The following is a 17,925-nucleotide window of genomic DNA, read 5'->3' as shown; positions in this document are numbered from 1 at the left end:
TCTGACGTTATCTCTCTTCTGCTTTCATAAGTTTGCCACTCATTTCCAGGGCTTACGTAAAAATAGCCCTAGTTAGCAAATAACATTAATTTAATCCTCTTGGGACAAATCCATCCCCAAAAGATTCACTCATAGTAGGCCAGTCAGTAAAGCTGAAACCAAAAATGTCTAAAGAATTGAAGGATTGACGTAATTACTAAACTTTGAGCCATAAAACCTTTGAACTTTAATTCAAGTTAGTTCCCCGCAAGCTAAGTGTAACAGACCATACTTCTATTGACGCATGTTTATAAAAAGCTATACGATACTCACAAAAACGATTCTCACTATTTGTCCACTCAAAATTGACATAATATAGCCATAAAGTTAAAAAACAGTTACCTTTCCTTGTTTTGACCGACGTACTAAAATGAGGACATTATACTTACCGTCTGATATTTTTTTCTGATGATAAACAACAAAATAGAGTCGCTATTTGCATACCTTGTCGAAATATAGGTCAGGTCGCGAGATCTCGGTGGCAGGGGCTGGATGCAACGGCGCCCCGGTAACCCAGATGCAAGCGGCAAGGGCACACACCCACACCCTCCGACCATCACTCAACCACTTTACAAGATCTCCCGGACCTCTTACATCACCACCCCTTTGCATCAAACGAAGGGACCCCCGTGAGTGCTAGGGAAGATCACGTTATACTGGTCACCGCAGCTCAGCGACAAGAGACTGCATTTCCTAATGATAGTCCCTAGCGAAAACGCTCTTAAGCGTTTCTGGGCTTTTAATAGCGATAATACAAGACTTGATTTTTTTTGTTCCGTTGGCGATACATACTTATAACATCATAAATGAAAACTTTTCTCTTGCTCATTTTTATTTTTTGAAAGCATTTAGAGATTTTTATCTACTTGTACTAGGAGCATATAATTGCACCATAGACTTGTTCGAGTTGAATAATTAAAATTATGCATACAACAATGTATTGTGATAATTTAAATTGATCAAAACAAAAAATAGGAAGAAACAATCACTGAATAGCTACTACAGTCATTCAACAATAATTATAGTAGGTAGGTATGAAAATATGAGATCATTATGTGCGAGTCAAAACATGTTGGTTGCATTGTAGTCGGCGGAAACGAGGCCTGTTTCATGCGCGTTAATTAAAAAGCTTTATCTTTTTTCACATTACACAAACAACGGTTGGCGAAAAATGTTACTTTAATTTTATTTTCAGCCTGCAAGATGCTCTTTAATTAGAACAATAAGATAATGTCAGGCAATTCACGTTTACACGAGTTTCCCAAAAGCAATACTGACAAACTCGAAATGTCAAGTTTTCCTATATCTATGCGAGCAGGGATTGTATGTGGGTATAATGTTTTCTTACATAATCAAACGAAATCAATAAATTATGATTAATTTGTCAACACGTGGAGCATTCAGGCAGGGGGTTCTCAGTACGTATTAGTAATCGGTACGTTGTCCAACGTCCAGTCAGCGCGACAAGGAAGAGCGATCAACGAAATTCAAGCCAGTTAAACCACACTGGCATTAGAGTGATTCTAAGAATTTGTTCAAACAAGTTACGAAGCTCGAAGAACAAACACACATGTAAACAATCCATATTTTACGCACACACGAACGTTCAGCGCACTACACAATGAGAGTACGGCTCGAAGCCTGGCAACAGAGCCAGTAAAGGCTGTGCACTCACACAGAGGCTGCGGGTGCAGGTGTGTGCGTGCAGAGGCATAGTGGCTACGTCTGTGTGGAGTACGGAGCGTGGGCGGTATGTACACACAGAGCTTTCACGACGCAGCCTTGGCCGCGAGACACGTGCGTCAGTAGGGCGGTGCCCCGGCCCTATGGATGATTACTATCGATGCTTAAATATCGCCGCTATAATAACGATAATAACTTGTTTATTTTCATGTGTACTGGCTGCGCTAAGTTAAAGGAATGCCGTACATAATGCAACGTGAGTTAAACAGCTACGTTTCTGCGGAATCCTGTCAAACATCAGTTCGGAAGTGGCTTTTCGTTGCAGTTGACCTTGAATGTAAGAAAGGCATTCTTTTTAAAAAGCAGAAATAATCGTCTACCACAATGTTATTCAGAAGGATTTGTCAACTTTTTCCCTTTAATGAACTTAAAAATTAGGGTTCAATACCATGGCTGATGGTTAGATGAACTTTCAACTTAGCTTCTATGTAGTTTAAGTTTTTATCTTTAGAATAATGAAATGAGCATTACAAGTAACAATCGATGATACTGATAGCTTTTACATTAACCAAATCGTCGTATAGGTATAATGTTTAATTGTAAAGAAAATAATCCATTTCGTGTTATTTCTACATAGAATATTGATGATACGTAGAGACTAGAGACAAATAGTATGTAAAAACAGGTGAACAACAATCTAAGTCATCATTGAATAAATTGCAACCTCTGGTTATTTTTCTTGGAACTGTTAAAAGTGTTCTTGTGCGATTCTACTTTTTTTTCACAGTAATTTGACCAGGAAATAGAATTATTTTTAGACAGCAATATCGATAGAGGATTTCCCTTCACTCGGGGCGGGAGCGGGCGTCGGCCGGGTGGAGGGTGTGTTCCCCCTCGTTCCTCTCGCTCTATCAGCTGAGCGACACGTGCGCCGCATATACTATTTCGTCTAGTGTACTCTGTACTTGTACACATCGGCCAGCAAGCTCGCCTCCCGGCCTGCTAGCCTTGCTTACACACAACACACACTACTCGCACGTATTTACATGTTATGTAAATTGTTAAGTACCATTTGGGAAACATTCGTAATACATAAACACGTCTAGCTCAGACATTCTATAAATTCTGAATACGTAAAGCCAGTGATCGTTACAGCGGCGTTGAGAGATAATATTTATGCGTTAAACTAAAACTGTAATGTAAGGAGAACTTGTGCAAATAATGTAAGATTATGCCGGCGGAAAATCTGTCCGTCTCGAGCGTATGCCTGAAGTTCGCTACAATTATGTTACGAACTGAACTCCGCTAACTTTGTTCTTTAGGTACCTACACAATCGTTTCAACCTATTTTATGTTACAGTTTAGTACTAGTAAACTGGAGTATTAAATACATCCTCGTGTTAGAAACAGGAAAACATTTGAACTTTATACCCAGAGTCGTAACATAAAATAAAATGGTTCAAATAAGTACCTAAGTACATTATATTCTGTCATAAAGTAATAGTGGTAAACTAAGAAGTCTAATCTTTTCTGGTGCCACGTCTATTTTAATATCCACTGTGGCTATCATTATTTGCTAACAAAGTTACTTATATTGTTGTAGATCTTAGTCTTCTGTCTTGAAACATGCCCTGAAGATGATGAATTTAAAGCCTTCATCGCACTACATTGTAAGACTTACATGGAGTGTTAAATAATATTTGTCCATCTTGCTAAATCTATAACAACATCGTTCCCTATGTTACCTGGCATATAAGTTTCGTATAAAATACTTATGACTTCTAGGGTAGGTAAACTAAATAGTCGGAATTCCAGTCCCAGCTTTCTGTTTCGTAGAAGTTAAAATTGATATCGAGAGAACTTTGCTGTCTGAACTATTCAAAACGCATTTCCTCGACTTTCCGCAACATGGAAAACATTGAAACATAAACAATGCAACGACGCATCACGTCTGTATAATCTGTATAACAAATTCGCCCGTCACTTTGTTTTGTAACCCGTCGATCTGATACGCGCGCGCGCATGAATGCATTCGCTGTGTGACGGCTTCCCCATATGGCCAAGGCTAGGCCTTTTATGGCTCATATAAGTGGCCACTCACCCACCGCCTGAACGAGTCAGCCATATCAATGAACTGGCCATCAATAAAACATGTGGCACTAAGCCAGAAAAGGAAACGGCGAAATGAGAAAAAGAAATATTTGAAAAAGGTATTCGATGCGTACACTCGATTGTTTGTGCGATTTGAAAGCATTCAATGTAAAGCTGAGCGCACACAGCATGAATTATTCGAGTCGATTACTTTTTGCTTTTCGAGCTACTATCCACCATACTCGTCGTAATTGATTCAATATCATTACATAACTATCGTTGTGTGGCCTTACATAATATTGCGGGGTAAAGACGCACGCTTTCTGCCAGGAATCATAATGAATGAGTAATTCAAATCCATCAAGTCAGTGTCAACAGTTTAATTTTATTATTTGTCGGATAAAAATGGTAGGGCTCTACCACTGTTTATTAGTTAGGCTTAGTATATACTTATTATTATATTATCTGAAGACAAATGTACTCCTACTGAATTGTTACACGACAAGTCTCGACTGGTTCCTAGACGGTTCAACCTCTGAACTCAATATTCACGTCGATGTAGCGCGATGTAGCGATAGTGCGTAGAGGCGAAAATAAAAATAATTCGTATGGGGTCTGAGTCGTGGGAAGCGCGATCACCTGACCGGTCACGGAGCACATTCCTGTGGCAGCCACGCTCATCCGACAGCCTACAACTTAGGCTTAATGTATGACTCATATAACATTATACTAAGTAGTGTTCAATATCTATTAAAACCTTTGAGGATAAATGTCTATATGTTTATTTCAATTGAACTCTATCACATTGGTTACATATGCCTTGTTCTACACGTATATGTAAATCCACGCATATCTTTAAATATGTGCTAACTTTGTTTAAAGTGTACTGAAACTTTTCCCCAAGCTGATGCAATGATGAAACTAATAATGAAAGGATGTTGCAATAGTTAAAGCACTTGGCTCAATAAACAGGTGGATTGTTCGCATCTTCTTGTGAGTCATATGACAATGATAGGCCCTTAGCTTATAGTACGATGCTATGAAATGATGAAGCTTGAAAAGTCCAGTTTTTAACGTGTTAGTCACCACATGGTGAGAAAATAATTAAAAAGTTTTATTTTTGTGTTAAATGGGTACATTTTCTGGTTATGTGTTCAGATTATTTTGTGCCTAGAACAATATAAACATTTGTGTCTATATTTTTCTGGCAGAACATGTAAATTGGTAGTTAGTGTGTAATTAATTTGTGCGCCACGTCAACTGTTCTAATAATAACCTACTTTAGTCTGGCTTCATTTATAAAAATGATCCCAAAGTATTTAGATGATAGAAAATAATGAGAGGGTCCACGTCAATGGTCGCAGACCCCTAATGAAGTAGTTCGCACAGCTGCATTCCGGCCGCTCATTTTCTGGGAACACACATCTTTAATGGGAAGGTGGAATGCAAGTTTTTTAGTGGCAGTGCGTGTGCGTATGATTTTTCATTGAAATTTAAAAAGAAAACGCCTCGCTCGTGAAGTAATAAAAGCAGTACTGAGACCACGCCGCCGGCGTTTGTGCCATTCTTTTTTTTGTCGTCTGCAATCCTTAGCTTGTTTTATTATGTGATGACAAAACAACTTCTATTTATGGTTTTAGCCGAGCATGTTGCGAATGCCAAGCAGCTTAATGCTAGTATCTGTACGTTCTTGTATGCTGCAAATTATATTAAGATATTTGTGTGGATTCAGCGATCATAAATCTATAACAGGATAAGTGTGAGGAAGACCGTTCGACTATATTGAAACTATGAATCAGCGTTGAACGCGCAGTAATATTGTGATCAATTGATTACCTAATAAGTTAGTGGTATCGGTGTATAATGATGTAGGAGCGCTGAGATTTCCCATGGGATCGTTGGGAAGCCTCACATGCGCGCTCACGCGATGTTCGGCCGCGCGCAATCCGCGTGAGAATCTCCATAAAAGGACATCGCTGAAATTGCTTCAACACTCTGCGAATGTTGGCATGGTTGGCTTCAAATGTTTTCAATAAAAACACCATTAATATTTATATCCAATCTTGGCGAGTTCATGTTACTCACCAATTAAAACTTATTAAATACTTTTTCTTATAAAACAACAATTTTTGGAGATGGTTAATTTAGTTTCTAAGAAAACGTCGGTTAGTGTATTTGATTGTACCTAAAAGGGGTTTAAGGTATCGGCGGGTATTAGTAATTTGCGTGTGTCGGAGCGATAATGTGTGTCGTGCGGTGTACGGTGAGGCGGTGAGGCGGCGAGGCGGCGACACGGACAGGTTGGCTGTGTTTGTACATTTAATGGGTCACATCACAACACACAAGTGTAATCCTTGTTCTGCCCACACGAATTGAGAGAATCACGTGCACTCGACACGCAACGCTGTGGCCAATTCCGTGCACAACGTTTGATACCAAATTGAGAATAAACGGTTGAATTTAAAATGGTGAGACAATTTAATGATATCATGAACATTGAAACATCTCGTGCAATGTGTACAAGTTATTGCATAACGACGATAATAATACAAAGATGTAACATGGTTACTTCAGTCGTAGACTTTTTTAAACCTAAAATGTTACACCTCTAGACCTCGCATATCCTAAATCTCCAAGTACAAAATTAAATAAGATAGTGTGTCGAGTAGAAGCAGGAGTCTTAGTAAGAATTTCTTATTTCTTTATCGAGAACCGCTACTTCCGGGTCGGCGAACGGTCATTCGCCAATAAACAAATTCTTAGCGCACCTAATAGCCTAGGTAAACAAAAGTGGGTGTTTCTGCACCGGCCATCCGATTGATAACTCTTACGTCATCCTTTACAAATGTTTATGTAATACGACAATTTCTTTTTTACAAAAACAATATATTTGTGTCGTTCGTAACAATCTAATGTTTTCAATCGAGATCGTGATGGACCATCGAACATAACGATTGAATTATTATGACACGTTTTTATACACTGGCCGTTCGTTGTCGTGAATTCAATTGGCCATGTTCTTTGCTTAAAACCTGTTATAACTTGTAAGTGTTCGAACGGATATGGACAAATATATTATGAGTAGGTATCTATTTCATTTTATAAAGCTATACAAAATACCTTTTTAACAGATATACACTTACTATAAGTTACAACAGAAAATCTAAAATAACTGTCTTAATACTAATTAGCCCAATTAAATTCACATATAACGCTGAGAAAGAGGTCAGCGTTTTATCAAAGATCCTAATTTTAGTTACTTCACATTTATATCAATAGTAGAGTAGCGAAGTAGGACAGACGAACCGACGGGGCTTTCTTAAAATAGCATCCTTAATGAGTGTAGTGCGAAATGATGAAGCTTAAGCGCCAATAAACAAATGATTGCTGACAATTATTGCGAGGCGAGTGTGCGCGGGCGCCGCGCGTAGCGCAGTAGCCGCCACCCCGCCCGCCGCGCCCGCGCTCCCCCCGCCACTCACAATGATCGATTTATATTTCCATTAAAATTGCTAATGCTAATTTTGGCTGATTATTATTGGCACCGACGTTGTAAAGACTATGAATATTTTTGTAAGTCAATGCACGTAGAGCGAAGAGCACGTATGTTATACATTTGGGAAATTACGTTCATCGTCTCTATGGGAAACAGATAGGGTATACCAGAAAGTATAAAAATACGGAGAACTGACATAATTTGCGTTGAATAGTTTAGTAATAACAACAAGGCTCATAACAAAAGTGTGTTGATTTAATGTCATGGATAGATCTGATGGGACACTGTATAGCGAAACTCTCCATAATCATACTGGTACGTCTGATACATAAGTTCCGCTGGCTATAATTTCTCTCTGTCAATTAGAATTTTCATAACTCCTTCCATTTATCTTAGACCCAAATTTTTTAAACTTTTGATAAAAATATTCTGTCAAAAAAAGTATACATTCGGCCTTCATGGGAAAAAGGATCATTTTTCTTTATAAACATTTTAGGTAGAGCTACTCACTAAGTAAAAAGAATTGGACAAAATTGTCACAATTAGCAGCAGAAACCCAGGCCAAATATCTCTATTCAATTATCGATACGAAAGTTGGTGAGAATACTAAATGCAATGCAAACGCATTTTTACAGGACACCCATCTATAACCTATTTTCAAATCTGGGTAGCAGCAATTCGAACATAGGGTAAAGCACCCAGTAGTCAGCCCCCAACCAGTAGTCAGCCTTTACAGGCTTTATATCCATGTAATTAGTGTAGAAAATAGTAAAGACCAATAAAATAATCATTAATCGAATCTGTATAATCTTATTGACTAATATGCACAATTACGATTCGATAGCATGGCAGGTTAACGTGTTATACTCATTCTTATGAACTGCCATCAAAGACATGGCCAAAAACGTCGCCATTACTATTTTTTTGTTAAGGATTCGTGTTTTAGTTTTTGGCATGTTTTTAAATAAATTTGATGCAATATGGAACGAATTGATATTTTATGCTAGTATTTAATAGTTTATCTTCGATAAAATCATGCATTGCAGGCGTTTTATTTGTCTTTTGTATTATAAATTAACGTGGCCGACTATTGGGTGTGCAAAATATGAGGTTGATCCAGTACTCGGCCATGAGTGGCTGACTACTGGTTTTTTTGCAATTCTCATATATGTGGTTGAAATTAACAGGGCGAATACTTCTCAACATAACTATTGCGTTGAGCTAAACTCTTCTAAGACAAAAATAGTATTTTACCAGTAGTCGGCCGTATATAAAGTCAGTGAATTTCATGAGGCCGACCGTTGGACCTACATATCCCATAGTCGGCCGTCAGTTTTGCTAAATGAAATTGGGTCTTAAATCCTTTCATTAAGGTTCAAATTTGTGGACGGCTATGTTGGCACAAAACTTAGTTACTTGTTTTCGAATAGTATCGTATCAAAAAGACCAAAAGTTCTGTATAAAGAGGAATAATTGTCATGTGCTATGGTGGCGATCAAAAACGTTATGAAAATCATGGAAACGAGTCGAGTACTTGGCATTTCACACATTATTATGACACTACAAGTCCGAAATCGTTTAATAGTCGCACAAATGCCCCGTACCATTAAGCTAGACTAAGTGCACTCCCAAAAACAAATGGCTGCCCTAAGAAACTGGTCACAATATGCTGGAATCAGCTTCCAGTTTCACCGGATGCAGCTGAATACCAGTGTTTTACATGGAGCAACTGCCTATATGACCTCCACAATCCAGTTACCTGGGCTATACCACGACTAGCATAAGACTGGTTATCAGATTTTCAAGCTTCTGACTAATGGCAACGATTGCCAGAGATCCTTGAATGCCCGCCGGGACCTACAATTTACCATGCCTTCCGAAACACGAAGGAATTTTGGGAAATGAGAAAAGAAAGGAATGATACCAGTTGCTTCTATCATCTACCTTCTATTTCCTAGCCTACCATTGACTTATGTATCAACACATCAAGAAAGCTTAAATAGTTTTATAGAAGAGAGCATCTTTTGTAGATTGGGGAGAGTTGAGAAACAGAAGGAATAAAGGAACAGAAAATAAACTTTTATCGCTGTGAACCGTGTGAAGAAAGATTGACTAGAAAACATTTAGAAATCAATTACCTAAGTGCTAATAATTATAAATTAAAATCTTGAAAACCCCCGATTTCACAATATATTTTTTTATTTCATGCTTTTTATAGGTTGGTGGTTAGGTTAAGCCATTCTGACTTTCCCACCACCGACTTTCTCAGCATGCGAAGCCATTTGAGACCCCGTCCGAGTAAATTTGCAGACATTCGGTTAATCTCCCCACTTTAACCCACTACAACTTTTAAACGGCTCCACCGATTTTCATCAAACATGTCTAAAAACACTCGCACATATGTCACCTTTAATTAAAAAAAAACTAAATTGAAATCACTGCATCCTTTCGGGAGTTATGATGCCATAGACAGACAGACACACAGACAGACACATCGAACGTTATAACACCCCTCTTTTTGCGTCGGGGGTTAAAAATTAATGGATGTATAAATTGTACTGCATGGTATTATTGCAAATGTGCTTTATTTCCTGGAGATTTCAATAAAAATATATTTAAAATAGAACATTTGTATTGAGTAAGTAAGAGGCTGACTACTGGGTAAGACATGGCTGACTACTGGCGAAATGGGGCTGACTACTGGTAAAAAGTGCCATATTTTGTTTAATGTGGATTTTTTCCATAATAAACTTATGAATATGATATTTTGTTATATTTTTCTTAAAGTTTAATAAATTACCTTTCATACAATGACTAATGATTTTACATCTAGTTGTAAATGTTAAAAATATGGCTAAATCAAATTGACATTTTCACTAAAAGGCTGACTACTGGGTGCTTTACCCTATTCCTTTTTTAATTTTCCACCAGAAAACAACAACTCACGTATTCTAATGGCAAATCTTTGGTTCTCATTACTAATGTTCAATTTAGAATACAGTATTCCTCTGTCTCTACAAGCTGAAGCTCAAGACGTAACAAGACTGATACAAGGGGTTAACAACATAAACACCAGTGGCGAAGGCTCCATAAAACTCGATTCCTACCGGCTTCCCTTTCTGGACAGACTTAATATTAGTGTTAAATTAATTGTTTACTTTTGCCTAATAATACACAATTAATTAATAATAAACAATATTTAAAGCGAAATCTTTAACTAGAATCAATAATCTAATCGAAACAGTACGAAAACGCCTACCCTTCAAAAATTACGCTCCGCTAAAAACGCAACGTGAAGTAATAATAATGAAATAAACCGTAGGCGCTGATCGGGAATCGCGTACAATAAAAACTATGGCGGCGATGTCGCTTACGACCTTTTGGATCGCGCTTTACACCGCGCTGCATAGTGGCGAGCAAGCCGGAGGAAGAGCGGGTTGCCTCGCGCTACAGCGCTCGCGCCGCCGCGCCGCGGCGGACGCATGATCTTACGCATGTTTCTGTCGCGGCGCGAGCCGCGTGCAAGAGCGAGATGGCGAAATATAAGCCAAGCATCCTGCATAAGTATGAGTCGAACATTGTTCACCAGTTTGACATTAGGTTATGTTTGTTTACTGTTTTTTCGCGCGCTCTATAACAAATTAGAATATTTGTGTTTATTACAACATTATTCCTTATTAAATGTTTGTGCATAACTGTGAACGTATCAGTGTATTAAAGAGTAATTGTTTTGCATGTTTCTATTCGAGTAAATTTTCATTTTGTCAGATTTATAGGTTAAACTCATTTCTATTAAAGTGTTCTGCGTTTATCCATAATGTGTTTGATATTTTATTGTTGATGAATACATTCTAAATTGCTTGTATAATATGTTATAAAACAACCAGTGCGAGACAATCATCAATCGTTCGATATACGTTATCTTAAATATGTGCTGTTGTGTTACCTACGTGTTACTACACTGAAGACAGAGTAACTTAATGCAAAACAAGCATGATTAGGTAGCATGGTAAGTACTTATGTATTATTAGACTGTAGAGAGAGAAATAAGAGACTGTAGTCGAATGTAGATAATACTCTCATATTGTTATTATGCAGAATTTTACGTCGATATTCTTACGATATACATAATATGTAGGTATTATACCTAGACAATGACTAATAGCTCCGGCTTACCTTTTGTAAAAACTGACCCTTCGCCACTGATAAACACCAATCCTGTCATGTTACGATTAGCCCATGTAATAGGGTACCGATTCTCCTACGACTGAGAGTTGCCTCGCTGATTTCACTTATTTTCTCTGTGTATGAAAGACAAATGCTAGGCTCTTTTTGATTTGAGAACAACACTTTGAGAACACTACATGCAAAGAATGCATTATGTATGAATTGTTGAATTTTCTCGAATATTTGTGTAGTAAGGGCAAATCTTTTTCTTCATAAAACTACCAGTAAAATCGTAAATGAACAAATTTTACTGCCATTTTCATTTAGCCTATACTTTGGCTGTTACTTTTGAAGAAGATCGTTAGTAATTAGTGGAATAATGATTTTCATCCGTACTTCATAGTGTATTAGGTGTATAGACATGTATGTTGTCACGTCAATGCGCATTAGGTACGAGGTGGCGACGCGACGCTGCGCCGGCGCACGGCGCGCACCGCGCATGCGCACACACCACACCACCACAAGGACAACGACCCCCGCAACCTTGGCTATGCCAATTAATTTCAACAATGTTCTCTTCTCAATGCGGCTAAAATTATCTACTATATTAAAGATAATTATCTCTTGATGATATATAGAGATTAACCTGATTAACGTGTCGGCTGCTTCCTGTGTTCAACAGATTGTTATTGATTTGTTTTTTCGTATAATTATGTTCTAACGGTAACGTAATGCCACAGCAATGTTGAATGATATGCGGATCTTAATGAAATGTGTGACCGCACCTCGTAAAGCTATCAAGTTGGAACTTTTACGTGACTTTGGCTTTCCATTGCCACTATAGTTTTTTTAATGATTGACTTGTCAAAAGAACAACCGCTCTGAAAATTAGGTTTGCGTTGCAGGTTGTGCGTAGTCATAATAAATGCACTTTGACACTCACTAACCAACACCATATGGATCACACACAATTTACTTAACGGCAATAGGATCATGAGCTGGACTTACTGTCAGCTACAAATAATCATTTTCGTAAGGAACGAATATCAGAGAATTTCTTGTGTAAAGAAACACGTTGCAGCATTGCTTTCACCTGGACTATAGCCTATTATTCCCAGTGTAACCTAAGTGAAATACGGTTAAAGAGACCCGGATGAGCGAGCTAAACGAACCATCACTTACCTATTTGTTTAAAATAAATACAAAGAATTATGCTACTTACGCCATTACAGATAATGAGCAGCCACTCATATGTAATGGGTTCTAAATGTCTTAATTTCAGAATTATTACTATGACATCTGGCCTCTACAAGCTATTCGCATTAGTAAGTAGTGAATGTATCATACATATTAGGCGTATAAACTTTTATATCATGTGCTATTAGCATGTAAATGTGTATATTATAACGAATTATCACAATTATGTCGGCTGGCTGGAGCTAAAAACCGTAGGGTTATTTATATAAGTAAATAATGGTGGGCTGTGTAATTTTAATAAGACCGACTTATTGTACTCGGTCGTACAACAAATGAGTGAACAACAATAACAAGGTCGGTACTCGGTGCGTAATCAATTCCCAGTATGTTAAGCTCCAATGATTTACTCGAATAAGTTGTAAACAGCGCATTGTGTGGGTACACGAGGTACCGGGTGTACCGAGCGAGTTGGTGCGCTACGCGGGGACGCAAGCGTAAATACTACAATTTTACTGTAGCCACTATGGGCGCAGGAGAGGCTAAGGATAATGACCTGCGTGTGCGACTGCGAGTATGCGCCCGCGCCGCACCCGCGCAGGCCCGCGCTCCGTGCCCGCTGCCCGCCACAATACCACGCACTATTTGTACTACAAACATCGAACAATACCCACTTACACATTTATGGCACACCTATACATATAAGCACATACATAATATTGTGTAACTACCATTTAGATATAAATCAGTGACGTTTGCTTAATGACGTGTGTGATCATGTTAATTTTGAATAATGTTATCTGACTATAACCAGTGTTTGTTAATATTGAGTACTGACTACTGGCGGTAAAACTCTACCTATTGTTATAAGTTGCGTTCAACTATAAATAGTGGTGATGGGAAACCCTGGGTGATATGAATTGCGGAAACTCACAATGATGTCACTTACTTGCGGCGAATGGAAGTTATATTTAACTCAGACACTCAACTTTGTTTTTTTGCCATCATGATATCTAAAACAAGTATTGACAATTAACTTCTTCGTGTTAGTTATTTTTGTTTCATTGTCAATTAACCTTAACAATGTAGTCATAAAAATGAATGGACCATACATTGTCTTAAATATCTAATTTTCGACATGTTTACGTTAACATGTAAGATACCTACGTAAGTTTTATAAGTTTCCAAAAGCATAACATTTTATTTCGTAATTATGTGTATAAATAAATTTTAATACTAATAACTTTACCCAACATAAACAAAGTTTTATTTTACGATTTTCCAACAAAAATACGAGCGAGCTTAAATGGAATGGACTGTATAATGGTTCCGCATTAAAATAACGTAAACGTGAGATCATATTTATGTCTCGTAGATATTTAGCTCATTCAGTGGTAGGTAGCTAACTATCTAAGTATCTACGTATAACGTACATAATGATGCGAAAGAATGTTTCGTTTCCGGTGTTCATGGATCGCTGTTTATTTTTACACTTAAGATCAAACACGATTAAATGAGCCGTTGAATAATATCTCCTCTGCTACTGTCTGCTGCTAGCTCACGTCTCGACATCATCTCAGCTTTCTTGTTTTATTTTTATTACTGATCGATTTCTATCTTATTAGATACCTACATACTATCTCCCGACAATTAATCAGCACTCCAATATGTCTGCTCTGAATTACATATTTTTGTTATTCTAAAAGCACCGGCAATATGAATGGCGAATTCCTCTGCCCACTTACTGGCCTGAATGATTTCGACATTCTTGGCGCAGCTCCGATAATCCGAGAAAAAAATAAACGAGCGCCAACGTAAATAAGCCCACTCGGAGTTGAAAGTGCGCACTCCGCGAGGCGGTGGCACGAAAAATAAATCACGTCGATATGGTACGCTCGGGATAACGTATTTTTACGCAACAGGCTCTTTGTTTATAACTAGTAACGTCGACGAACAGACGGCTGGTTATTCAACCGGGCGCATTCCGCGACGGCTCCACTTTTTGCTCGCCCTCGGTCGCCGGCCGTCCTCCTCGCCTCCTCGCCGGTGAAAAACGACCAATTAGAGCTTTTACGGCAGGAATTAACATCGCGCATTGTCCGCGACAGCGCGGCTCGGCCCGCCTGAATGCGCCGCCGACCGCCGCCCGAGCCGCCCGACGCGACTGCCGGAATACTCTGTAACTACTTAGAGCTTATCTCGTGATGAATACTTGAATCTTGGCAGCGCTCACACAAAAACAAATATACACTCTGAATTATGCACATTTTGTGTTCGTTTATCTGAAAGAAGATGTTCCCATTGATGTGAAGTAATAGCGATGGCGCCGGAGCGGCGATCCGACACTATTGTTTACTCGCCGATCAACCATAGACTCGTCGCGCGGCACGACACTTAACACAGTGAAAAACCTTTTAGCGCTTAGTGGGGGCATTCCTGATAGTAAATACGAAAAAACGTTACCATAAAAATCTTTACATATGAACATAACAACCATGTTTTGAAGTGAGGAACTAAGTATAAGGAAGCTATACTTATTATTCAGAACATTGAACGTAGTTCCGAAAAAAACAATCGTGTAAGGAAGGTGAATAATTGAATGGCCGTACAAAATCACCTCAACAAAAGAGCGGGTTGGATCTGAGGAACTTAATATTCAATATCTTTAGAATATAGACAATGGCTATGGGAGATTAATGACGAATACATAAAATAACTGACGTCGTTGAAAAATAACACATGCGTTCTAATTTGGGGGTCTTTTGATTAGTCACATCGGGTCGGTTTAATCTCGGAACCTAGTGTCGGACAATGTATCGAGTAAAAAATAAAAAGAGAACGTTTTATGGGTGTACGTGGCCCCCGACCACTGACGCCAATAAAACCGATCAACAGCAGACATAGAGTTGCAACCTTACACAGTTTCCCTCAATCATGGTGCCTTTATATTGTTTTCCTCTTTCTATCCAATGAAATTAAAATGGTCATGAAAGTTTACGTAAAGAAATTTACATTACACCGAAACCTGTGTGAACACAAACTGGGATGTTGCAATGAAAAGCTATTACAACAGGTCTAGTTTCAATCTAGCACTATAAAACCCACACGTTTTTACCATATTCAGTGATAAAAGCAGTACTAGATATACACAGAACTTTCTTCCCAACAAGCAAGACTCTAGTGTAGTAGTAGTAACATAGAAAATCAATAAATTACAAGAAAAAATCTGGTCGGGTATTTTTTTGGCTGGAAGTTTAGAAACATTGTCTGGTAACCCAAGATGGAACGCGCATCACAAAAAGTTAACTCCCGGGGTGTACCATCAACATTATTTACATTTTTTTTATTTTACGGCAAAGTGGTGTCGAATTACTATCTCGGAATGTTTAGTGGAGTCTGACACTAGACGCTGTTCGGAATGTGCATCTTGAATTCCCCACTAGAGTTATGTCACATCGCGCGATCCACAGCTCCGTCGGTTGAAATTTTTAGGTGTAATACCTCTCTTTAAATGCAAAGTGAAACGTGACACCACGTTGTAAATTCATTAGAACGAATAAGGCAAACTAATTAGTCGTTAAAGCCGGCCCACAGTTGTGAAAATCGCCCAATTATTCCTTAATTGAATAAAATAGAACGTAATCAGCATAGGCCTTGTATTTATTTCATTAGGCCTTAAGTCTAGATCATCTAATTTACTGGTGTTTGTAGATGTTAATACTGAATTACTCTGAATTAATGTGAGCTTACAGCTACAGCGGCTTCGCCAGCTTGTATTTATCGCCTCGCAATATTTATTTTGTTTTTTGTTCTAGCTCAGTCAACAGACTATTAGGTTTGTGCGAGGTTATTTTGTGCAAATATGTTTCTTTAAAATTACTAGATTTTCAGGATAAACTGTTGAGGAAGTGTTAGTGTGTTGAGATTTTATAAAAAAAAATTAGGTAGATATTCTTTCACTATTTTAAATATGAAGTGATTAAGCATATAACAAAATAATCACTTACATAACTTGAAATCCTTAACTAAATATCCAATAAACACAACGAATGTACGAGTGTCTCTATTAGAATATGTACATATGTAGGTAAACATGTGGTACATGCGTACATAGATGCTACATGTATTATCCTATGTATCTATAACTGTGGCATGACGCTTTGATAACACTAATTGTAATGACGTAATCATGTTAAAGACTATGCAAGCTTCACTAATGCACATAATTATCCACTTTACATATCACTCTATATTTATATAACTAACTATATTTGTTACTTCAAGTAAAAATAGTCGTTTACCGTTATCAATTTAAATTAATACTAAATTTGTGTGCAGTAATATGTTTAAGTCTTGATTATAACCAAAATAGAATGTTTTAGAAACTACTTTTAATACAATATATAGTAAAATTAACTTCGGTATTTTTATTGAAATGATCAAAAACAGTTTAACAAAATGTGTACACACGTTTTTACGCAAATCAATCATAGTTACTTACCTGACTCCCAAATGTAACTTAGGGGATTTGGGGAAGACCCGTCGAAAAAAATATTACCTGTGTCCTCTGGCGTCAGAGAAACCTGTCAAATCTTACTACGAAACTACGTTTTTGAAGCAAAAAATGTCAATATTCAGAGGTGGCGCTTAGTCGTGGAATAATGAGTGAGTTATTGTGTTGTGTATAATAGGTGGAGTGGCTTGAGAACGGCGCTATTCGGCTATTATGAGCTGTGTACATGAGGCTCCGTCCGTCAGGTACCTGCCGGAGTCGGCGGCCCGTTAAATTTGCTGTCGCCGACAATACGTTACACGCAGAGTGGGTGTGCCCCACAAATAGCTACGGATAATTGCTATCGAACAGTTGAAATTGGTACTTATTGTAGAACCACTTGAATAGTGCAATTATTTTTAAACGACTCAGACGCAGCTTTTGTCCTTTTGTGTTATGAAAAATGAATTTACGGGAGTAGCTTTTAAGATAATAACATCCAAAATGTTTAATTAAAAGGAAGTCGGTACATGACTCTAGCTTAACATAACAACCCATAACAACGTAAATTTTATTAATGTACAAGAAATTTTCACGCAGGTTGGGCTTGATGGTCGTTGTAATATTTAGAATGAAACATTTTAGTCGATTCATCATTCATGTGAACGCCATAAAGTTGTTACAAAAAATCATGTAAGAAACTTCTCACAGCAACATTCATTAGGCGCAGTTCACAAAGCACAATGGACATATTGGGCCCATG

Source organism: Anticarsia gemmatalis, chromosome 14 (genome assembly GCF_050436995.1).
Source record: "Anticarsia gemmatalis isolate Benzon Research Colony breed Stoneville strain chromosome 14, ilAntGemm2 primary, whole genome shotgun sequence".
Classification (NCBI taxonomy): domain Eukaryota; kingdom Metazoa; phylum Arthropoda; class Insecta; order Lepidoptera; family Erebidae; genus Anticarsia; species Anticarsia gemmatalis.
The sequence above is the reverse complement of the archived record's forward strand: the minus strand, read 5'-3'. Positions refer to the sequence as shown.